General features: G+C 41.8%; 1 protein-coding gene across 1 annotated transcript in view; it reads right to left on the reverse strand.

Moving 5' to 3' along the window:
- The window catches only part of SLC35D1 (solute carrier family 35 member D1), a 467,863-nt gene that overhangs the window by 325,399 nt on the left and 115,878 nt on the right, over positions 1-26,586 (reverse strand). The window lies entirely within an intron of this gene.

Raw genomic sequence — 26,586 nt, forward strand, 5'->3', positions numbered from 1 at the left:
AAAAAATACTATCCCCTTGCTCATTTCCCGCCTTTCTGTAACTACAATAGTCCGGATTTCAGATTTCCTGATCTCAGGACTGTACTGTTGTTTCTATGTTGCCCAGACCTTACTGAAATAGAGGGAAGCTTCTCTGCTCATCAGTGGGAGTGGTAAGCTCTGAGCAGCCTGTCGCTAAAGGAGTGGTTTCAGCTCAGAAATTGTATTTTTATGGGCCATTTTGGGCTATTTCTATCTGTTTCATGTTTCTGTACAAAACCGTGTTTATGTGACTTGCAGTCCCACTTACCTAAGGTAAACCATTGCCGGTGCCTTAAAGTTTGCTCTTCAAATTTTCCCTTGGACCTTGTTAACTTTTATCTCGGAGCACTCACATTAGACCTTTAAATCTAGCACTTGCTCAGAACATCTTGTAGCATTTATTGCAAGTGCATCCACAGCTACCAGCACTAAAACTTTCCATAAGGAAAATTTCCATAAAGGAAACAAAAAGCTCAGTACTTAATCTAAGTATAAATAACTCCATACTTAAAGAGCTGATAACTTTTCCAGGAATGTCCAAAGATTAGTTTCTGATGCTTTCTCCCATTAAGCTGGTGAACCTGGGCATCCTGAGGCAATGTAGCAATTGCCTCATATACACAGGCAACCCTCTCCTCCCACCGCCAAACACATCCACTTGTGAGAGATGCCAGGTACGTAGCCAAACTTGAGGAGTCTCTCTCAATCAAAGACTGGGTCAGTCAGGCACGAGAAGATTAACACACACATCACAGAGAACACATAGCTTGCCTGTTCACATACCACCATCATCATAGTAACACAAAACATACAACCACTTTCGGGGAGGCTCTCTTAAAATCTGCCCAGAGACCAACGAGGCACAAACACAAGCAACCATCTCATCCAAGCACAACCCAGAAGACAGATAGCCCATACAAACAGGGTGCCACTCAAGCTAAGCCTCCAAGGCAGAACAATGTACCAAACACATTAGTCATAAGTGATTCAATTATAAAGCAGACTGACATCCCACTCACTAGGGCAAATACAGAGAAAAGTCATGGTCAGCTGCCTGTCGGGTGCTAGGATTCGCCACATAATGTATGCACTTGGGTCTCTCCACAGCAAGTACAAATATGACTCAGTCATTGTACATGTTGGTGTGAATGACCCATGATGTACCTCCCCAGACTACATGAAGAGACATGGAGGAGCACTCTGATCTTGTAGCCCAGGCAGGTATGACCCTAGCCTTGAGTAGCATCCTGCCATCGCCAAGAACGATACCACAGTACAAGTAAAAAAATGATGGACTTCAACAACTGGCTATGTTTCTGGTGTCATTCTAAGGGGACACAGTAACTGTCTGCTTGGGATGACATGACAGACAGACCTAGATGCTTTGCTAGAGACAGCCTGCATCTGTAACCCCTGGTATTCCGGATACTGGCCAAGGCCCTTGCCACCCCTATAGTGCCCTTTTTAGGCAATGCCCTGAAGATAAATTTACCACCATGACATCTGCTAGCAAACACATCCTAAGGGGTATGCTACTCAACACTAGAAGTCTAAACCTCAAAATGTACTCACATCACTCATCAAACTGGAGAACATCGACATCTGTGCAGAAACAGAGATCTGGTTCAAGTCTCCTGAGAGCAGCCCTGCACTACCAGGTTACAATGCATATCAAACCTTCTGGCCCCCTAATCTGAACCAAAACCCTAAAGAATGTGATGACAGAACCCCCAAAGGCGGAGGTGCAGCCATCTTCATAAAAGATACACACACCTCTAGACTTATTGCCCAACATAACGCATCAGAAATATTTTGGGTACAGTGAACACTGACAAAACTGCAGTCCATGTCGTGGCCTGCTACATTTCCTCCACAATGCCCCAGGACTGCCACTCTGCATTCATGGACACTCTGGCAAATATCAAAGTCCAGCCTAATACCCTTATACTGGGAACTACTCCTGCTCCAAATCTTTTGCCCAGCACTTCCTAGAATTCATCAACTCCAATGCCTTAGACCAACTCATCCTCACGCCCACTAGGGATAAAAACATTCCTGACCTAATCATTACAAACATGGAGGGCCGCTGCTCTACTCCTATAATAAACACCTCCCTGGTTTGATCAGACCACAAGTTAATCACCATTGATATCCAAATCCCACCCCCCAAAAAAGAAGCCACAGTGAAAAACTTCTCCAAAGCTAACTTTGAGCTTCTAAGGACAGAAGTGGCAGGCTTCACCTCATCCATAGAAATGGGGAATGGAAGTATGACTGCTGAATCTTACACCAAGGCACTGTATGAACACCTACACAACTGCATAGATAGGGCCATACCAAACAGAACCAAGATGCTCTTATACATACATATATATACACACACACACATATATATATATATATATATATATATACACACACACACATTTTATATATTTATATATATATTTATATATATATATATATATATATATATATATATACATATATACATACACACATATTTTATAAATATATATATATATATATATATATATATATATATATACATATATACATACACACATATATATATATATATATATATACATATATACATATATACATACACACATATATATATATATATATATATATATATATATATATATATATATATATATATATATATATACACACACACACACACACACATATATACATACACACACATATATTTTATATATATATATATATATATATATATATATATATATATATATATATATATATATATATATAAATCCAATCTGGTGGACCCCTGCCATTAACAAACTCTGCAACAGAAGTAATAAAACTTTTGCAGAGAAAGGTAAAGTCTGATGACTGGAAAAATTCCCTTGAATTGAGATCCCTCATCATATCCACCAAGGACAACCACAAGGCTTTCTTTAGCCATGTCAAGAATCTGCATAATAATACATGGATTTGCTTGGAGCTACAACACAACAGCACCACTTATACTGCACCAATTGACATTGCCGATAACTTGGCAGACAGGTTCAGTGCAAGTTTTACTCCTCTCTCACCCCCTAAAGGGCCCATCCACATACCCGAGGAATAGCAAATTCCTATTATCATGATTGCACAAGCAAAAACCGTACTGACCAAAGCTAAGAACACAGCTTCTATGGGACCAAATAGTATACCAGGTTGTGCCCTGCACGAACTACAAAAGGAACTGGCACCACACCTGAGTGCTCTGTTCAACTACAGCCTCAGTTGAGGCTTTGTTCCCACCGAATGGCTCACTGCTACAGTCATCCCACTCCACAAAGGGACTGACTCTGGGAACTACCACCCTATCAGCTTGATGAGCTTGATCTGTAAGGCTATGGAACGTATTATTATTATGGATCTTATAAATAAGGATATAGGGTACCTTCAAACCCTGGACCCCACGCAGTTCAGGTTTGTGAAAGGCAGATCATGTCTGCTAAATCCAAGACTTCTTCAAAGCTGTCACCAGAGAGTACAGTTGTGTGCACTTACCATAAATGTAGATGTTTGAGCGTCTTCACTGTTGCAGTCATCACTGTGGGGTTCTTCCTGCCGGCAGGCAGCCCTCGGTCGGCCAGAATCCCAACGTCTGGGTCTGGTGTCGGCTGTGTACTCATTCTCCCTGACGTCAGAGTGCCAGGGGTACAAAGCTCCCAGCCAACGCCATGTTCTCCAGTTTTTCTTGCCCCAGATGTCAGGTGCCCAAAAATAAAGGCTAAAAGTAAAACAAAAAGTAACATACAACAAACCCCATACCCTGTAGCAAATACACCCCAGAAGAAGGGTGAAGCAGGGAACCACACCAATAAAAGTATAAGAGGGGACAGGAGGGTGGGTAACCCAGACTGCAACAGTGAAGACAGTCGAATATCTACATTTATGGTAAGTGTACACAACTGTACTATGTTCATTGTGTTTCACTGTTGCAGTCATCACTGTAGGGTTGAATCGCAAAGCTGAGATAAAGGGTGGTGGTTATAGAGTAGAAGGGGTGGCTAGAAGGCCTTGCAAAGACTGCAAAAGCAAAGCCTGCCCTAGATTTAGAATAAAAAGAGGGAGATTATAGTGCTTAGAGAAAGTATGCACTGAACTCTCAAGTTGCAGCTTCCAAAATATCTTTGGTAGGGACTCCCCTGAGAAAGGCAGCTGAAGTAGCATCAGCTCTGGTAGAGTAAGTCCTAATTTTTCCAGGGATTTGATTTCCATGATGAGAGTAACAAAATCTGATTCCATGAGCAATCCATTTAGAAATGGTCTGTTTTGAAATAGCTTTGCCTTGAGAATTTGCTGCATAAGAAACAAACAATTGTTCTGTTTTCCTGATATCCTTGGTTCTGTCCAGGTAAAAGTGAAGCTGCCTATGTACATCCAAAGAATGCAAGATCCTCTCCCCCTTATTTTGTGGATTAGGGGAAAAAGTTGGCAGGTGAATAGTTTGGTTTAAAGCCACTTTAGAAACCACTTTAGGCATGAAAGTAGGGTTAGTCCTCAAAGAAATCCTGTCTTGATGAAAAATAATGTAAGGTTCCACAGCCATAAGTGCTTGTAACTCCGAGACTCTTCTGGCTGAAGTTAAAGCCAGTAGGATAACAGTCTTCCATGATAAATACTTTATATCGGATGTGGCAGCAGGCTCAAAAGGTGGCAGAGTAGGCTTTTCTAGTACATAACTGAGGTCCCAAGCAGGAATGGGTGGAGTCCTAGGGGGCCTTAAATTCTTTGCTCCTCTGAGATATTGTTTCAGAAGTGGATGTGAAAAAAATTGGAGGATCTGTATGATAATGTGCAGAGATAGATGAGGCATGAATTTTTATGGAAGAAAAAGATAAACCCTTATTCAACATATCTGTTAGGTAATGTAGAATCAATGGAATATTTGGAATGTGAGGATCCGATTCCTGAGCCTGCATCCAGGTGCAAAATCTCTTCCATTTTCCTGCATAAGATTTCCTAGTGCTAGGCCTTCTGGCTTCTAAGATGACATCCATAACCTGTTTGGAAAGGGTAGGATTAATTATAGACCCTGAATACGCCAGGCTGAGAGTCTTGATATGAGAGTGCAGGACCTGGCCCTGATGTTGAGACAAAAGATTTGGAATCGGAGGTAGAATCCAAGGAGGTTCTTGGGATAGATTTATCAGTGTTGAGTACCAAAATTGTCGAGGCCAATTCAGGGCCAGTAAGATCATCTTTGGTTTGTCCTGTTTTATTTTCAATAACACCCTTGGTAGAAGAGGCAGTGGTGGGAAGGCGTACTCAGAGAGGTTCCTCCAACTGAATGAGAGAGAATCCACTTTCCATGCTAGCTTGTGATACTGTCCTTGTGCAAAAAGTGTGTAACTGGTAGTTGTGGGGAGATGCAAATAGATCTATGTCCGGGCAACCCCAGGCTTCTGTAATCATCTTGAATATTTGGGTGTCTAGCATCCACTCGTGTGGGTCTGACAGATTCCTGCTCAGGGTGTCTGCCAGAGTGTTTTGTTTTCCTGTCAGGAATTGAGCATGTAGATCCACTTTGCAAGCTAGTGCTGTGTTCCATAGAGTCATGGCTAGTCTGCAAAGGGGGTAGGAGTGTGAACCCCCCTGCTTGTTTATGTACCTCTCTTAAAACCCGATTGCCTCATGGTTTTGGCGTCTTTTTGAACTTGACTGTTGGTGAAGCACCCACCAAGAGGAGAAAATGATGAGAAAAGAAAAGAGCCACTTTTGAGATTAAGTATTTTGCTCCGGATTATTTGTTACGTTTTCTGCATTGCCGCCTACTTTTGAGCATTTTCTGGCTTGTTAAACTTGATTTCTGTGTTGGTAACTGTATTTAGAACACAATCTAGAGCTGATTACTGAATTTCCTGTGGGCACTTATTTTTAAAATTGTTTTTTTTCTTAAAACTTGCATTTTATCTGTCTCTGGCCTAGCACTCAAGTGTGGGGTCATTTACTGCACTGTTCTAACTTGTTGATATTTGTGAACCTCTGCTTTCCTTAAAAAAAAAAAAAAAAAATCTTGCTTTTTTCCCCACTTTTCTGAGATTTAAAAAAGTTCAGTTACAGATTTGCTGTTCTGAAGTGTTTGTAAGTTTCTTGGAGGCCATTATTTGCTTGGGTTTAGCCTCTGTGTTCATCAGTGGCAGTGATAAACATTGAGCAGCCTGCCTGCCCCTGTGGGAGTGATTACTGCCTTGAAACTGTACTTTTATTGGCCATTTTGGGTCAATTCCAAACTCCTTGATCTTCCTCTCTTAAAACCCTCTTTTGCACGGTTTTGCGCATAGCGCAACATCGGGCAGCGCCGCCTAATTGGGTTTAAAACTATTCCTGGCTCCACAAAGTCTGCTCTTCACTTTTTCCCTTAGAACTGCTCTATCTCCCAAATTAAACACCATATTATCATTCTAAGGCCCCTCACTGGTCCAAATAAGTAATCTTACAAGTTAGCACTAATAAGCCATAAGCACTACTTACTCTTATACTCCCTATGATTACCTTGTCCCCTATTGGGCCGTTTTAATTCAGTTCCCTATATTACTCTAGCATGTCCAAAGGTCAGTCAATAGTTTCCTCTCCAGTCCAGTTGGTGAATCTGGGAATTTTGAGGCAATGTTACAACTGTCTCATGTACATGGACAACCCTCTCCTCCTCCAAACAGGTTCAAATATATGTCAGAGATGCAACCATATAGCCAAACTGGAGGCTGAGCTCTCTCATCTCAAAACTGGTGTAACCAGTCAGGAGGAGACGGTAACCTCACACAACACAATTCCAGTATCACATTGGCTCGCTGTTGTGGTGGAACTAACACATAAAAACACAAAAACATACTCGAAGGCTCTAAATAAAAATCTACCCAAGCAACAGAGACCTCCAAAGCAGACATCCAAGCAAACGCTATCCCAAAACAAAACACGTACAACACATAACACACAAAGTCAGTGCGCCAAGCAGTCACAGCCCTTAAGGCTGAATAACACACCTGATACTCTTGTAATAGGGGACTCAATATTCAGACACACTGACGTCCCGCTCACCAGGCTGAATAAAGAGAAGGTCACAGTGAGCTGCCCGTCGGGCACTAGGATCCGCCACATAACGCAAGCACTCAGGTCACTCCAAAGCAAATACAAATATGACTCAGTCATTGTACATGCTGGGGTGAATGACCCGAGACGTACCTCCCTCGACTACATGAAAAGAGACATTGAGGAGCTCTCGGATCATGTAGCCCAGGCCTGTATGACCCTGACCTTGAGCAGCATCTTACCCTCACCTAGAATGATGCCACAGTATAAAGACAAAATGATCGATTTTAACAATTGGCTAAAATTTTGGTGTCATTCAAAGGGGATCCAGTGTCTGTCAGCCTGGGATGACATGCTCGACAAGCCACGTTGCTTCGCTAGGGACGGCTTGCACCTGTCACCCCTGAGCTTTCGGATATTGGCAAAGGCCCTTGCCACCCCCATAGTGCCTTTTTTAGGCAAGGCTCAAAAGTCAAACCCACCTCCATAGACAGCACAAGGAACAAGAAACTAAGGGTAATGCTGCTAAACGCCAGAAGTCTTAACCTCAAGATGCACGCACTCGAAGCTCTCCTCAGTATGGAGAACATAGATATCTGTGCAGTGATAGAAACCTGGTTCAAGGCTCCAGAGAGCACCCCAGCACTACCAGGTTATACCTCATATCATGCTTTTCGGCCCCAAAACCCGGACCGAACCACAAAAGGAGGGGGAGTTTCCATATTTATCAAGGATATCCACACCTCCAGGTTAGTGGCATTGCACAAAGTATCGGAGACCATCCATGTGCAACTGACAGTGGGCAAGACTGCTTTTCAGTTTATAGCATCCTACAGACCACCCTCTCAAAGTCAGGAATCCCACTCGGCTTTCCTGAAAACATTGGAGAACATGCAGATCTCTCCGAACACCATTATATTGGGCGACTTCAACTACCCAAACATAGACTGGGAGCAGTACTCAAGCCCCAGCACCTTAGCCCAAAGGTTCCTGGAATTTATAAACTCAAATGCTATGGAACAACTAGTCACCACTCCCACAAGAGGGGATAACATACTAGACCTGATCATTACCAACATGGGGACTCTATGCTCCATACCAGAAGTATATCCCTCATTGGTAAGATCAGACCATTAATTAATTTCACTGGATATCCACATCCCGACCCCAACCCCAGCCCAGAAAACCACAGTGAAAAACTTCTCAAGAGCGAACTTCACACTTCTCAAAACCGAAGTGGAGTCCTTCGAGGCCCCAGGGCCAGTGGAAACTACGGCCCAAACTGCAGAATCCTATATAAACGCATTCTACGGACATCTCCAGGAATGCATGGATCATGCTATCCCAAACAAAATAAAGACCCAATCATCCAAAGGCAGGCGTCCAGTCTGGTGGACCCCAGCCATAAATAAACTGTACAACAGAAGGAGGAAGCTACTACATGGAGCAAAATCCCTAAAAGGGAAGGCATCTCTGATCAGTACTAGCAAAAAATTACGATCCCTCATAAAATCCTCCAAGGCCAGCTTCGAGAAAAAAATTGCACAGGACACTAAAGACAATCATAAGGCTTTTTTCAGTTATGTTAGGAACCTGGGATGCAACTCCCAGACTTGTTCTGAGTTGATTCTAAATGACAAAAAATACACTGAACCCACAGACATCGCCAATATCCTGGCAGACAGGTTCAGTACAAACTTCTCCACCCCCTTCCCCCCAAAGAGCAAGTATCTATCCCGGCGGAGTGCAGCCTCCCAAACATCTCTGATGCTCAGGTGAAGGCCGCCCTCTCCAAAGCAAAAAACACTGCTTCCATGGGACCAGATGGCGTCCCGGGTTGCGTCCCACATGAACTCCAAGAAGAACTAATCCCTCAAGTAAAACTGCTGAACAATCTCAGCCTCACTACAGGATATGTGCCCAAAGTATGGCGTACAGCAACAGTGGTCCCACTCCACAAAGGTGGCGCCTCTACGGATCCTGGAAACTATCGCCCCATAAGCCTGACTAGCCTAGTCTGCAAGGCTATGGAGAGAATCATCATGGAACTCATAAACAAAGACATTGGGGACCTACAGACACTAGATCCTACCCAATTTGTCTTTGTCAAGGGCAGATCCTGCCTTTTGAACTTGGTCGACTTCTTCAAAACAGTCACCAAGGCCATAGATGAAGGGAAGGTAGTCCACACAGCCTATCTGGACCTAGCATAGGCATTTGACACAATACCCCGCTCTGGCATCATAGATAAACTATCCAGCCTAAATATAAACCCCTATGTCACAAGATGGGTCGCAAACTGGCTCAAAGACAGAACCCACAGAGTCAGAGTTGCTGGAGCCATGTCAAACTCGAAACCGGTCACAAGTGGCGTCCCACAAGGTTCTGTCCTGGGACCTCTCTTGTTCGATATTTACTTTTCTGAGGTACAGGCCAACGTGGGAGGACTATGGCTCACCAAGTTTGCAGATGACTGCAAAACTGGGCGCCATAATAGACTCTCCAGCTGACACAAACATTCTTCAAAAAGGTCTCACAGAGATGGACAACTGGTGCCAGAGCCATGGTGGTGCCAGAGCCATTGTCTAAAGCTAAATGCCAAAGTGTATAGTCATACCCTTTGGCAAAAACAATGTGCCCACAAATTACCACATAGGTGGTAACCCATTAAGTACAGAGAAAGTAATTAGGGATCTGGGGACCCAAGTTGATAGCAATCTCTCCTTTGACAAACACATTGCCAAAGTGGTTAGAAAGACCTTCTACATAGCCCACCTCATCATGAAAGGATTCACATCTAGATCAAGAGAGGTAATCGTGCCCCTTTATTCATCTCTCATCAGGCCCATCATAGAATACAATGCCCCCTTTGGGATGTACCTTACCCGACACCTGCAGCAATTAGAAAGACCCCAAAAGTACCTCACCAGTAGGATCAAGGGACTCAAACAGATGCCATATACTGCTCGGTTAAAAAAACTCCAGCTCTACTCAGTTGCATACCGCCTACTTCGAGGCGATCTATGCCTGACATATAAAGTTATGTCCAACCCAGAATTAATGGACATGCTCCACCTCAGTAAATCTAAATCCCTTAGAGCCATGCGCTTGAGGAACTTGAACCTCAGCACAGAAATAAATAGAACATGCTGGAGGGACAGATTCATAACCCAGAGGCTCCCTTCGCTCTGGAATAGAGTTCCAATTCATGTTAGGCAGAGCACCTCACTGACTCTCTTCAAGAAGAATCTTGATGAGTGGATGGGGGATCATATGTCACTATTACACAGAGGCACAGTAAACTAAACTTTAAAAAGGGCACAGTATACTCAAATCAAGGGGTGACGTAAGCCAAACACAATTGGGCTAGGCTTATAAATGCCCCAGGGCAGATAGCCTAGTATGAACCTATGAACCACATAACTGTGGTGTTGTCCGTCCGTATCAGTAGCTGCCCTGGCTGTAAAAGATCCCTGAAAGCCATGAGGGCATTCTGTACAGCTAACATCTCTTTTAAATTGATATGTAGAGGCTTCTGATCCTCTGTCCAAAAACCTTGCAGGCCTTTCCCCTGCAAGTGGGCTCCCCATGCATAATCCGAGACGTCTGTGGTTATAACTTGGTTGGCTGGAGGTAGACTGAAGGCTTTCCCTTTGTTTTGAAGACATGCCGTGGCCTACCAAAGAAATTCCTTTTGTAGGCAAGGCAAGACAGCAATCACCGTTTCCAGACTGTGACAATGCTGGGACCATACGCTTTTTAGATACCATTATATCTTCCTCATATGCAGTCTTGCATATGGTATGAGTAGGATGCAGGAAGCCATGTAACCCAAAGCCTGCAGGAATTTCCTTGCAGTTAGCTGAGACATTAACACCAGGCTTTTGAAAGTTGAAGCCAGCTGAAGTTGTTTTTCTGGCATCAGGAATGCCATCTGGGTTGTAGTGCTTAAAAGAGCACCCGGGAAAATTATCTGTTGAGTGGGTGTCAAATTTGACTTTTTTACATTCACAGTGAATCCCAGGCACTTGAGTAGATTCTGAACAAATTCCAGGTGCTGGAGTAAGATGTCCTTGCTGTCTGCTTGAATAAGGCAGTCGTCCAGATAAGGGTAAATTTGAATTCCCTTGAGTCTGCAGTAAGCTACTACTGGTGCCAGGCACTTGGTAAAGACCCTGGGCGCAGTAGATAAGCCAAAGGGCAGCGCAGAGAATTGGTAATGTTTCGAGCCTGCCTTGAACCTGAGGTATCTTCTGCACTCCTGTCGAATAGGAATGTGTAGGTAAGCCTCCTTTAAGTCCAATGTCACCATCCATGCATTTTTGCTCAACATTGGCAGGAGCTGCTGCAGAGTAAGCATCTTGAACTTTGGTATCTCCAGGAAAGTATTTAAGACCGACAGATCCAGGATGGGTCTCAAGTATTTTGCTTTCTGGGAACTAGAAAGAGTCTTGAATAAAACCCTTGTCCCATCTCTGAATTTGGAACCAATTCTATGGCCCTCATAGCCATAAGGGACCTCACTTGTTTTAATGCCTCCACCCATTGAGTATTTGGTAGGTCTGGCCATCCATTTGGTTTTGGCAAGGTGTGAAAGTGGAATTTGTAACCTCTTAAAACTACATCCAGAACCCACTTGTCTTGGGTTATGCAAGTCCAATTTCGGAGAAAAAGAGAAAGTGTTCCTCCCAGAGGAGCATCCAGGAGAGAGGTTCCTGGAGCCATGCAGGGGGAGTCATTGAGCCTGTTTCCTATAAGGTTGAGACCCATCTTCTCCACCCCTGGGGGTGGAAGCACTCCACCGTCTAGGCCTATATGAGGTCTGTGCTTGGGCCCTCCCTCTGGGGCGCCTATATCTACCCCTCTGAGGCCTGTCCGAGCTGGCAAAGGACCAATTCTTAGCTGGCCAATTTCTGCTAAATCTAGGAGGCTGAACTTGTAGGAAATCCTTAACCATTTGCATGGATTTTGCCTTATCCTCCATTTTCTTAACCTCTTCAGCCTTAGACCCAAACAGAACATTATGTTGAACAGCAGCATCCAGTAATTTTGCTTTTACTTGATCAGGCAAATTTTGTTCCTTTAACCAAGCGTGCCTTCTAATGACCGTACCAGTGGCTGCCACCCTGCAAGAGGCCTCCAAAGCATCAAAACCACAGTGTAAGGTATGTTTCCCCACCTGCTCAGTAGCATGCATCAAATCTTGTAATTCCTTATTGTCTGCCAATGCAAAAATGGTACACATTTTTGTTTCATAACAGACGGTATTGATAATATTTCAACATATGAAATTGACAATTCAAAGCCCTTAAAGATAAAAGTAGCAGAAGTGTACACTTTTTTGCCCCATCTCTCCAAAGCTCTAGAATCCTTATCTGACAGAATAGGGTTCTTAGCAGTGGCGGCCTTAACACCCTGAGAAATGGTTTCTGGATCAGCAGTAGGATTTTTAAAAAGAAACTGGTGAGAGTCAGGGACTCTGTAATATCTATCAGGCTTAGCAGGGGCCAGAGGAAAGGAGTCAGGGGTTAAATTAGACTCAGTAAAGACATCATCCACAATTTCCAAAATAGGAGGTATAGCCAGGGGTCTGTGTTGGGGAAGAAGGAAATCCCTGAGCTTTCTCTTAGATTCAGAGTATTCCTGCCCTTCCCAGTAAAAATGTTCCCTCAGGTCATGTAAAGTTTCCCCAAAAGAGTAATCTTCAGGAGGAGAAGCTGAAGGAATGGATTCTTCAGCATCAGAATCCTCATAAGGAGGGAAAGTATAATCCTGTTCAGAGGAAGACACTGAAGAGATAGATACCTGATCAGAGGATTCATAATCCAATTCTTGTCTTGGCCTTTTGTCTGGAGGGGGATGGGAACCCCTAATCATGGTTAGCAAGTCCTCAGCCATTTTAAGCATTTGTTTTTGAGATTTAGGTCCCGGATCAGAGGAGGCCTGGGCTTGAGTCTTTGCTTTAGACGGAGTCTTTGCCTTTACCTGAAGCTGCGTAGGCCTGAAAACCCCCTCGGAAGCCGGTACCTGCACAGCGGCTCCAGACCCATCCGAGGGAGCATTATCCGAAGGTCCTGCACCTGGAATATCCGATGGCCTAGTTGGCTCCTCGTGGGAGTCCGTATCGGCAAGCGGTTCTGAAATGGCCGACAGGGGCTGCGAAAGTGCCTCACTGATGGCCGAACCGGCAACTGGCTCTAATTGTAAACTGTCGTCTGATTTGGACCTCAGAGGCCTATCTTTATCCTTGTGCCTTTTATGAACTCCGGTAGTCGGAAGCGTGTCCGACGACATGTTATAATTAAATCGCCTCCCAAAGTAATGAAAGGCAAAATCGTAACTCCGTTTAATAGTACGTTGATTAAATCTAGCACAAAACCGACAACTAGCTACATCGTAGTCAAGGGCCTATGCAAGGAATACAGTAAGAATGGAAATCCTTATGAGGTATTTGCTTCCCACATGAAATACAATTAACTTTTTCTGACATCGGACTGAAGCAAGAAAAAAAGTTTCCCCAACGGGGTACTTAGCTTTGAAAAGAAGAATGTCTTCGGTTTGAAGCACCAAAAATAGCAGGAGTCAGCCGACCGGCACTTGCGAACTGCTTCCACCACGCGTCAAGAAAGACTGGAGAACATGGGGTCAGCTGGGAGCTTTGTACCCCTGGCGCTCTGACGTCAGGGAGGATGAGTACAAAGCAGACGCCGGACCCAGACTTTGGGATTCTGGCCGACCGAGGGCTGCCTGCCGGCAGGAAGAACCCCACAGTGATGACTGCAACAGTGAAACACGATGAACATCAGTGGATGAAGGTAAGGCTGTCCACACAGCCTACCTCGATCTAGCCAAAGGCTTGGATACCATCCCACACTCTGGAATCACTGATAGGCACACTAATCTGGGCATTAACCCTTACATCACTAGATGGGTTGCAAACTGGCTCAATGACAGAACCCACACGGTGAAAAGTAGCTCACTCCAATTCTGACTATCAGGCAGTTACAAGTGGAGTCACACAGGGATCAGTTCTGGGGCCTCTCCTGTTTGGTTATCTACTTCTCTGATGTTCAAGCCAACATCAAGGGAATCTGGATAGCCACTGCAAACAGAGCCATTATTGATTCTCAAGTTGATGTGGACATCCTACAAAGGCCTTACGGAGACCAAAAACTGGTGCCAAAACCATGGCCTTAGGCTAAACGCCAAAAAATGCATAGTCATTCCCTTCGGGAAAAACACGGTGCCCACAAACTACCATAATCGAAGGGAACCCACTTAACTCTGAAGGAGTTACAAGGGATCTACGGACACAGGTAGATAGCAACCTCTCCTTCAACAACCACATTGTCACTATAGTTGGGAAGTCCTGTGTGGCACATTTCATCACAAAAGGTTTCTCATCTAGGAAAAAAAGAAATACTTATCTCTCTCTACTCATCCCTTATGTGAAGCCTGATAGAGAAGGGTGAAGGCTGCCAGCCTAGTCAACTAGAATTTGATATATAATTCCGGCATTTGTAAATATAAATGTAAAATACAGGCTTGTCTCTTAAATGTGAAGAAATGCTGTTTCAACAATGTGGCAACATTGCCATCTGCTGTAAGGAAAACTAAGTCAAGCATTTCTTATTGGTCCTTTGAAATTAAAATGACCTTATGTATATTCCTTTGAAATTAGAATTTGGAGTCGATGAGTCTGGAGTAAGCATCCTGCTTATTGTTTTAAGGCTAAAGTTAATGACCAGAATTTACATATGGAATGTCCTTTATTGCTCTAAGTATAAAAGAATGTAAATGCAGTTTGTGTGTGGCCTGGGAACCAAGAAAGTGTAAACAAATGATGCAATGTTTTATCAGTACTGCAGTTTCAATTTAAACAGTGAGAACCAGAAATTAAGCATTTTTGTTTGACTATCTAACTCAGCACTACCTTGCTCTATGCAAGTAAGTTACTTTAGAAGTATGTTTTCTTGTAAAAATAGCTAGGACTATAAAGATTACACTAAGTGTTTTTCTGTTATGTCAGAACTGTACTATGGAATTATTTTAAGTTTCTGTGTGATCTCTGAACTCTTGAATAGCACTGTGGTGTAGTAGCATTGTCTTGTGTTTTAATTATTTATTATTAAATATTTTTAAAACCTTTTACCTGTGGCTGGTTTGTGTAGAGATAAGTTAAGTGCTAGAGTACATTGCATATTTAGAGTTTATTGCACAAGGCCACTCTAATAAACCTTGATTGATTAGTCACTTACCAATTGGATAATAATATTGCACAGTAATAATTGGACACCCTTTTAAGGGCCTTTGGGTAGCTGATAATTATTAGCTGGTGGTGGCAGTAATTACTACCGTATAGTCTGGGTAAAGGGGCACAGCTGGAGAATCTGTGTCAGCTTTTCCCAGGAGTGTCTGTGAAGTTGTATAAATACTTATCTCAAAGTGTGTGTGTGTGTGTGTGTGTCAGCTACTTGGGCAGGGACACGAAGCACTGGTTGGACAGAGAGGGTTACTGGAGGTTAGCTTGCCAGCTAAGGTGAGATCTGGACCCTATAGCTGTGCCAGTGGGGAGTCTTATTGGGGACCTGGGGAGCAAGGGAGCAACCAGCCCCAAACAGACTGATCTCTGTGTGCACTTAAGGGAAACTGTACTTTACTGTGAGTATTTGTTATCCTTTCCTCTTATACGAGACTCTGATGTTGGTGGTGAGGATTGAGGCTCCTCGACTGCTGGGCCAGGACACGGGCGTCACACCTTATCAGACCCATTATAGAGTACAATTCCCCATTTGGCATGTACCTCACTAGACACCTCCAACAGCTGGAGGGGCCACAGAAATTCCTCACTAAGAGGATCTTAGGACTCAAACACATGCCTTATGCAGGATATACTTAAAACAAACTATACTCGGTCTCATGTTGTCTACTTAGAGGCAATCTCTGCTTGACATACAGAGCCATGTCCGACCCGGTTTTGCTTGACATGCTTCATTTGAAAAAATCCCAATCCCTCCATGCTACTTGTTCCAAAGACCTCAAGCTTATCACCGCATTAAACAGAACCTGCTGGAGGGATAGGTTTCTAACCCAGAAACCCCCAATTCTCTGGAATAAACTTCCCATTCACGTCGAGCAGAGCACCTCACTGGCCCTCTTCAAGAGAAATCTTGATGAGTGGATGGGTTCACCCCAGAGATCACTTCAATCGCACTGCTAGATAGGGGCACAGGGAACTAACGTCTGGTAAGCCAGATGACTGGGAACACTATTGGGCTAGGTTTGCAATGACTCCAGGGCCATTAGCCTAGTACTTACCTATGAACATATCTGCCTGTGCTCTTCATTCAACAGATAAACAGCTTCCATCTAACTAAACCTAATAAAACTGCTGGGCAATGCCTTTACTCCTATTCGGTGGCAAAATTATGGAACATACTTCCATTAAATATCAGAACCACTTCAAACATTAGGACATTTAAATTTAAACTAAAAGACTTCTTACTCAGGTCATGTACTTGTCCTTGTATCAATCCAGGCCAACTCCCACCCCAGACCAACTACTTTATTCCTCCTCTCATCCCACCTCCCATCTCCTGCTTCTACCTACACTGCAGCTTTCTTATGCCCCCACTTTCATCAATCCTTTGATACCCTTCCATTTTCTCCCAACAAACATCCCTATTTTCAGCTCCATCTACACCTCTTTCACTTCTAAAAACTAAAGATTTCTGCACTAACTTAATTATCCTGACCATGTATATAATTACACTTCCATTTCCACTAATCAGGTCATTTCCTTAGGCAACCTCAGCCTGTACAGAACAGCCTATACAACATGTTCCACTACTATCTTGTGTAGATTATATGTCTGTTATTAGGAATACTATTGTTTTATAAACCTTAACCATTGTTATATATTTTTCTTCTAGAAAATGCTGGTTTTGTTTCCTCAATTATATGTAAAAATGTACCTATTTATTGTTTTGACAACATATTGTAAATTCAAGAAAATAAAAAACACCGCAACTACACGAAAACGAGTAACTATTTAAAAAATACGTGATATAAAGACTCAAAACAACTGTTAGTACACATATAAGTTTAGCGCTTTCATTCGCTTTAATAACACGAACGTCTTCAGAACTCTAGAACTTAAGAGTTCTGAAGAAGTTCATGTTATTACAGCGAACGAAAATGCTAAACTTATTATTTGTGTACTATCAGTTGATTTTGAGTCTTCACCTCTCGTATTTTTTAAATTATATTATAAATTCACTTTTTTTCTTTGTTGGCTAAATAAATAAATAAAATTAATTAATTAAATATCTGATCATTTATTCCCAGTGCTGCACAGATATCAGATGGCACCTGTGACTGTTGATAGTATCAGGTGCCCCTGTGGTGTCTGCCTGTGGTGGGAAAGCCTGGAGATGAAGCTGTGCATACCTCAGAAGCTGCTGTTTAAGACAGAGGGGAGCACTAGTGAGACTCTCAGCCACAGAAGATTCCTCCCACACAGGAGATTGTATCGACTCTGACAGTACACAACAGGTTGTTTATCATGTCCGGCTCAATGCAAATACCCTCTGTTGAGGGTAGCTCACTACCCATGAGTGCAAGACAAGTTTTTGTGGGCCTTTAGACTGTGCTCAGACTTTGCAGTGCCACTGACATCAGCCACTGCTTTCATTTGTCCATCACTACTAGCATTTGTGAATGCATAACAGTCAGAACATTATAATGAACACTAACATCTGTTATGACTGGGGCCTTATGACATGCAGAGCAAGAATGTTATACACTCGTTACTATTCAACTTTATCCTCTCTGGCACATGCTACAGCTCATATATACTAACAAAGAAATCAGTAGTGTGTGTCCACTTGTTTAAGATGCACCCAGTATGTATAGTACCTGTAAATGCAAACCTCTGGTGTCTATTACCAACCTAGTCCATATTCCTCTAAGACATGGATGAGTTTGGCTAAGCCTGCACCAACATACACAACTCCACCTAGTATCAAAGCAGTTACATAGTCTCTTCCTACTGACATAAGGAACTCCCACTCATGTCCAAGTGAACATGGGAGCCAGCCCTTGTGGCAGAGAATATGCAAGTCATTAGACTAACACTGGGACACAGTGTAGTTGCCATACTATTTCTTGTCACAGACTGTCAAACCTGGTTCCCTCCACAGTTACTGTAACCCACTTTTACCAAACAGGTCTCTATCATAATGCCAGAATGCTGACAGCAATACTTCATTTACAGCACTACTGAATAACTTCTCTCTTTCTAATCCTGAGGGCTTGTTGCTTACTGTTTAGATAAACAAAAAGATGCAGATATGCTCTGATAAGCATGTATAAAGAGGTAACAGGAATGTGCATTTTCCACAAAATGTATTTCCAGTATGGAGGACAGGCCCTATAAGTGAAACTCTTTAACCCACAACACATACTCACAGGACTTAGTTTGAACAAAAGTTTGCTGATGTAACAAGGAACAGCAGCCCCCTCTAACATACAGCAGCTCACCCAAGCTCTACAACTGTTGTCTCCTTGGCACATTCCCTTCAGTGAGGCAGGCAGAGAAGACACAAGACCAGACTGTTAACCCATACAACTTTTAATAAAATCTGTTGATATGGCAAGATACTGCTCCCTCAAACACATCAATTGTATGTGTACATGCTACTATAAATTAGAAACTCGTGAAAATCAAATTAAACATGCTGTAAACACGAACATGCCTATTGTTATACTATGGCCTTGTTGTATGGCAGCATTGTCAAAATGGAAAGCCAGTGCCTTACCAGTGCAATCCTATGACCTACTCCTTGAACATCTCAAAATCAGACCGTTTAGAAGCCAACTCTGTGGCTCTTACCAAAGGAGACACCTATTGAAAGCAGTAGGTATTACTTAGATTTAGCACCTGCACTGCCACAATGCTTCTCGCACTTGCAGTCAAGGGGAAGCCAGCATGTAGAGGCATGCCTTCTCTAAAGAGACAGCTCGGATGAGCCATTGGGGAGTGCTCCTAGGGGAAGAGGAAAATGGAAGGCCACCCCCCCCCCCCAAAAAGGGCAGCTAACCAGCCCTGTCTCTACCACCAGATTCTTGACAGGAAATGAATAGGGCATATGGCTGCAGTCTAGCCTGGGTATAACTGACTTACATACCCTCATAACAAGTGGGCTGATAGAATGCCATTAGAGGAGCCATTAGTGGAGTCATCAGGCAAGGTCATGCTGATGGATCAAACACTGCTCATTTTACAGAGATCTGCAAACAGATTGCACCCAATGTGTGGCCAAGATACAAAATGCTACTATTTTTAATTTTGTTAGCATACAAAATTTCAAAGATGTGTCTTGGTACAAATGTCCATTAATCATATTTCACTTTTGATCCATCCAGCCTTTGATGTGAAACAAGTCTTTGGAAACCTTGGCATGTTTGTGGGGTTCCAAGGCTATTGCAAGAGACTGCATGCCTTGGTACTAAGAGGACATTTGCATGGCATGCAATTCTCAAACTGTGTAATAAAGCAGTCATGTACCATTTTGCTACAGTTTGCACACTATTAAGCAGAAATGGCAGGAAATGCTAAGAGGCACAGATCAATTCCATGCTGTGTGAAGGAGATACATTTTTTTACCTCCTTCACAAGGAGTTCAGGCAGCAATTTTTGGATCATTATGATAGCCCTTCAAAAATGGTGGATGCCTGGCACAACCTGGGCCATGAAACTGAATACAGCTGCAAGCATTCAGTAAGTCTGCAGAACAGTGCATACACTGTTACAGTGAACTTAACTAAATCGCCAGCCTGAAGTCCTGCAGTAATGGGAAACCAATATGCAAACACAGCATCCAGAGTAGTAAAGAAAGTGCTAATTTTTTTATATTAGGTTAACTTTGTGCTTTCAGCTTGGGAAGAAATGTCTTAGCAGAATGGGGTGTCAGAGGAATCATGTAATAGTGACAAGACAGAACAAGTAAGGCTTACTGTGGGTTTTACAGTTCACTGAAATTCAAGGATGAGTAGACTTACTGTGGGTTTTAAAGTTTACTGCATTTCTGCTGCATGTGATGCGTATGGCAACATTCATGTTTTCTCTACATTGTGTACAGCCACTTCATGAACAGGAAGTCCAGGTCATTCCACAGCCCCCTTGCCAAGGATAACATATAGATAGAAGGGGGCTCTATCCCCATAAAAATGGCATTTACCCTACCTTTCCATTCCCACATCTTAATCTATGTTCCCTTGTGTGCTTTCCTCGGTTTCCTACTCGTCCTTAATACTCTCCCATGCACCTCCCTTTCCACCACATCTTAAGCTACCAGTTATGGCCATTTTCACTTGGTCATCCCAGAATTATTACTAGAATGATGTGACTAAGACAGTGACAACGTTCTACGTACAGTGCACCTTCCCATAGCAGCACATAACCTGATTCAACCAGTGTGCAGTACACAGCAGCAAATCTCACTTGTCTTTTTCATATCACCAGTGGTATAGCTATGATGCTGCATGAGAGTTTGCAGTGTTCCCCTATTACTGGTTGGGTTCTAGTAATTCTCGTTTCTCTGCTCATATACTTGCCAGATCCATGTTGGTTGCTGTTTCTCTGATTTTCATCCTATAATGAGAATTTGCTAAGCAGCACTGTCCTTACATTGTACGTGCCTAATTTGCCTTAACTGAACTGCACCAACTTGTTTTCCTATATAGCCATTACCCATTTGTGCAGTGAATCTCTGAATACCACCTCTTTTCCTAGGAGTCAGCAGATGCTTTTTAACTAAATACAAAGTTTTTCTTCTTACAGGAGGACTACTGACTAGAATAAATTAGTACATCAAAAATACAGTGATGTGCCAACTAATAACTTAGGCAACTCAAAAGCCTTTTTAGTTACATACTTTAATGTCAGGCCACATTTGTAACAGCTTCCTAGATAACATACATTTCTGACAGACGGGAAATAAACTTTGAAAGATGCAGCAGTATGTGTAGACATTGCACAATTTTTCTCATCTGCTAGAGATGAAAAGGTTAGAGCTGTTGTACAGTTTATTTGTTCTCAAGCCATGAAATTAAAAAAGTGTCCCCACACAGCTTAACTCTGGGGAGTTACGCCTATCTAGTTTGAGGCTGTAGTCTCTCCCTATACAATAAGCAAATAAGCCTTCTGCCATACTCTTCTTTGGTCACACCACATTCCAGATCATCACACTGGCTTTTTTAATGCCAAATGGTAGGCTGAGGAATCTGTATTTTCTTACAGATGTAAGAAATGTACACAGCTTGGAATTTTCCTCATCTAAATCTGAACTAGTATCTAGGACAGACAAATGGCATTTGCTATTTCAGCTATGTGGTTTAGAGGGATACACTCATGACTACAACCCAGCTGACTTGAGATCAAACAGCAATTTGAATATTAGAATAGGTGGGCAGGGGAGGACGGGAGTGAATGGCTTACACTAGTTTATGCATCCTGAGGGGGGTAGATAGTGGTCTTGATAGCCTAAGCACTCCTCCATGCAAGCAAAATCTTGCATATTCACAATGGTTAATAGCGGATTTGAGCTTGGCAATTCCAAACTAGTAATGACCACGACCACACACACAATGAGGGGAGAGCAAAATATCCCCAAACGGACTAGCAATTTCTGACTCACTATCACTGGATGACCACTACCTCTGTGGAGCATGTATACATAACTCTGTCCAATCAGTAAAACTTTTAATACCCATCAGCTGCATGACTGTGCACTTACAGTATACCACAGTTCTCCCTTTAATGTTATATTTTTTTAAATACAATTCTCCCTTTAATTTGATTTCACCCTGTGTGAGTAGCTGTCATATAAAAATCATCATAAGACTTCCAGCATTTCTGAAAATGTGTGCACATGAGGAATTACTTCCTTCCTGAAGCAATTAAGTTCTATAGTGCCAAAAAATGCTGCTTGCATTTGCTAAATCAATGATGTATTAACTGGAAAATGTACTAACATGAAGGAAATCTGTTTAGCAACCTGGTCCATTTGTAAGTGGGACGTTATGCAGGATGGTGGAGTGTGACATAGAGACCCAGCTGACTTTGTACAGCAGGACGTGAATTGCAAAGCTGGATGAATGACTGTTCTGCTGATGTGGTTACTTAACATTAACTTCTATAGTGTGTTTAATCAATTCAGAGCCACATTTCTTCTGCTTAGAAACTTTAAATTACTCTATAATGCAGTGCAACTGTAATTTAGTGATCATTGCATATGTACAGTTTAGAAACCTATATTCTTATGCAATGCATTGTAAAACTAATAAGGTAACCAGCAATGCACATGCATAGGAAATCTTCAATGTTGCATGTATGAATTGAATTATTTTTGCTTAGTTTCTTAACTGTCTGTGGTGTGGCAATGTTTCCTCCGAAAAGATCTGCTGCTCTTCAGATTCTAAACGGCTAAGCAATTGCAGGTTTGTAGCACTTCCATTTAACGGCATAGTCTGCTTCCTTCTCTTATATGGATATAAGAATGACTACTTTTCTCCAAGATGGCATACTACTTCCTAAAACAGCCAAATAATAGGAGGAAAAGTTCCATGGACGTGCAGTTTATTATTTGTCAGGATTTTGGTTAGGTTGGTGGGGTATTACTGTCTTTAAAACACTATTTGTTGATTCTGTGCACATATTTGCCTTTTTATACCTCACTACAATGCAGTTTGCCTATATTCAGTATGTATATGTTCTAAACCTTTGCTTTGACTCTTCTTGCTGTTTAAGTAATTTGAAAGTTTACACCCCACATAAGTAAAAACTGATTTTTTATTTTGGGCTTTTCATTTCAAAACTATAACCAAGTCTGTTGCTCCAGTATACTCAGTTTTGCAAAAATGTTGCAAACGATATACACCTTCTAGAACTTACAGCACTCAAAATATTCATTTAAATAGTCCAAGCTCCACCGCACTTACTAGATTCAAGTTTTTATGCATTTCACATATCCTAGGAAAATTAACTCTACTACCACAGTGCATACTGAAGTACTACTGAACATTTTTCTCACTTTATTTTTATAACCATATATTACGAAAAGATCACATATATGCTTTGAATGCCTTATTTTCTCCCAGAGATAAATTTATTTCTCCTTTAACTGTTTAACCTGACTGAAAGTTAATTTTACTGGCTTGGTACGCTTTTACAGCTTTAATATTAAGTCTGTCTCTCAATCTCTTAACTTTATCTTTTCACGTGCTGCACTCATCTTTATCTCACACCAATGAATCAAGTGACAGTATTTAGCTTTAAACAACAAGTACATCAGTTTACATGGGACATTGTGCCCTCAATAAGAACTAAATGGATATATCTGGTATTTTTTGTTTCTCTCTCACCCTAAAACTAATTTCATGTAGGAGAAGAAAAATGTGCTGAAACTAAACTCGGATATACTACACTTTAACTGCTTCTCTCATGACGTGCAGTTGTGTGGCCTGTTGTGAAGATTCTACTCACACACAGACAGGAGTAATCAAACTTTCGTCTCCACAATTTCCATTTTGCAGACTGTAATTTAGAGAAGGATTCCTTGGAAGTTGCGTTTGTACCACATCTATTATTCAAATGGCACCACATAACACATATTTTCTTGTACTATATAAATGAAGAGGTGGACAGTAGGTGGTGTGTTACCATTTCAAATGTTACAGAGTGCAGGACACCAGAACAAAAGACTAGCCTATAAGACGATAAAAAAGTTTCTGAATTATAATACAAATAAATATTACTACATTAAATAAATACATTTAAATAACTTCTGAAAACTAATGTGGGTAATCACAAACTGGACCAGCTCCATAACGTAGAGTGAGAAAGCCCTGACAAAGCTTTAAATGATCAAAGTTTAATTAGCAGTTAAGATGCTTGCAGGAAACAGCCACAGAGAATGGGAGTGAGCAGCTGCTGCCATTTGCCCATGCTGGGGGGAGAGGGGGGGGGGGGGAGTCAGTTCTGGGCTCACCATGTGTGATATTTAGTGGGAGCAGCAAGTATTCACCTAATGAAGTTCACAGCTTTCTGAGCCTGCACAACCATAAATGCATTTGTACTATGCAAACAAGAGGGAAACAACATGTAGAGGCATGCTTCCCCTTGGTAGGCTGCAATTACAGGCTCAGAGGAGCCACTGAAGAATGCTCCCAAAGGAAAAGGGCAGACCATACATCCAGGACTGGCTAGGAGGCCTCACTCCCTACCATCTGATTCTCATTGGGGAACAGAGGCCTGACATGGATTCCTGGGCAGTAACAAATGGTCAAAGCTCTCAGCTTGGGTATACTCTGCTTCTGCTCCACTTGAGTGACTGGCTGAAGAAAGAGGAGGAACCACTGGACTAGATAAGGCGGGGAAGGAGGTGGAATCAAGAGTCATCATTCCATTACTTGAAAAATCAGTATGGTAGAACTTTTTTCTGCCTTCAAAATGAAAGAAAAATCATGAGATTATACCTAGAAGCACAACATTTACACACAGTTACAATACTTTGCTACTTTTGGTTGTAAGCACTTTAGAATTCAATACTTTTATACCAGTATTCACTTAAATCATCATACATCATTACTTCAGACTGAACAAGTAAGCATATCAAACCCTCAATGTAATTTCATGCACAATTAAAAATTCACATAATTTTCACCTGCTGAATTACCAGTTATTACAGTGTTGTAAAATGCTGCAAAAAAAAAAAACTGAAAAAAATTAAACTAGTGTTAGCAGCAAAATGTACCCAAAAGACAGAAAATGGAATTTCAACCTAATAAAACATTTACACCTTCAACCTCAACTGTGTTTAAAATTAAACCTTAAATGATCTAATCTTCTGTTACATATGGAGAATCATCCTGTGTTACTCATGCAGCACAAAGAAGCTGTGTAAATAGCTGGAGAATTCCTGTCATTATCTTAACAGCCAGTCAATAAATGACCTGCATTGAAAGTTGAGTATTAAACACTATTCATGTCTGGTCATGGATAAGACCGAAAAGGTGACTCTTATTTCCAAAGAGTATTGGCTACTTTCTGGTGTAGCCAAATATGTCAAGGTGGATGATGTGATGACACAGACTGTCATTTAACAAAGGATGCAGTAGTCTAGGAAAAAGTCACATTTGTTATAGGTCTGGCGTGATGATACAGACAGTTACTTTTACTGATGCTGCAGCCCCCCCTCCCCCATCACAGACAGTATAAAAATCCCACATTCATTATACTGTTTGTAGCCTGCTAGCCAACCCTATCCTAGGCTCAGCCTTTTGTGTGTTAAAAATCTATAATCTGCTCCTTACTGAAATCTCAAAGACTTGCATTGCAGAGTCCTACAAAAAGAAAGGGGGAAAAAAAAAGACAGAAACTACAGCAGAACAGCTAATACCAAATGTCAGTCTCCTTTAAACTTTTTTTTGCAAAAGGGAAAGCCCCTCTCCGCAGCCTCTGATCTCTGAAGTGGAGTGGAAAGCCCTCCATACCTTCCTATACACAACACACACATATATATATATATATATATATATATATATATATATATAGTCTGTAGGTTTACAATCACAATTTTGAGTGAAGGTTCGGCAACCATGGGATGTCAAAGTACGGTTGGCTGAATCCTGTGTTGCTGAACCTTCATTTGTGCGAGTCGCAGTTCAGCGAATACACAGTGCATTCTACATATGAGGTTGATCTTATAAACTAGAGATCGCAGTACAGTGGGGAATCAGGAAATTTACCGTTTTCCCCACTGTAGTGTGATCTGAGTTGGAATATATAATTTGCAGTAGGTGTTAGGGCTGCAGCCCCCCTGCAAAAACGGTCACGTCACGTGATATGCAGTGTCAGACTGTAGTCTTCAGAGGCCGAAAAAGGTCGAATTTGCAACAGGAAGTGTGTTTGTGACATCCTGACCTTCTCGACATTCCGAGTCGAACTTCTAAGTCGATATTTAAGGTAGGAATTAATTTAATTTATTTTGACTGACGAATATATGATAGCAAACCATATTATACACATTTATATATATATATATATATATATATATATATATATATATATATATATATATACACACACACACACACACATGTATATATATATACACATATACATACATATATATATATATATATATATACACACATACATACACTACACACACACACATATATATATATATATATATATACACACACACACACACACACACACACACACACACACACACACACACACACACACACACACATCTCTCTCTATATATTATATAATATATAAAAATACACAAATCTGGATTTTGGGCCATTCAGTTAACACAGTAAGGGACTCTGCAAGGAAGAGTCCCAAGATTTTAAAAAGCAACCTTTGTAAATCAGTCTTACATTCTAAATAAGCCTTCTTTACTGCTCAGCCCATAATAAATGGTGTAGGTAAAT

Source organism: Protopterus annectens, chromosome 10.part0 (assembly GCF_019279795.1).
Source record: "Protopterus annectens isolate FY-2018-M chromosome 10.part0, PAN1.0, whole genome shotgun sequence".
NCBI classification, from domain to species: domain Eukaryota; kingdom Metazoa; phylum Chordata; order Ceratodontiformes; family Protopteridae; genus Protopterus; species Protopterus annectens.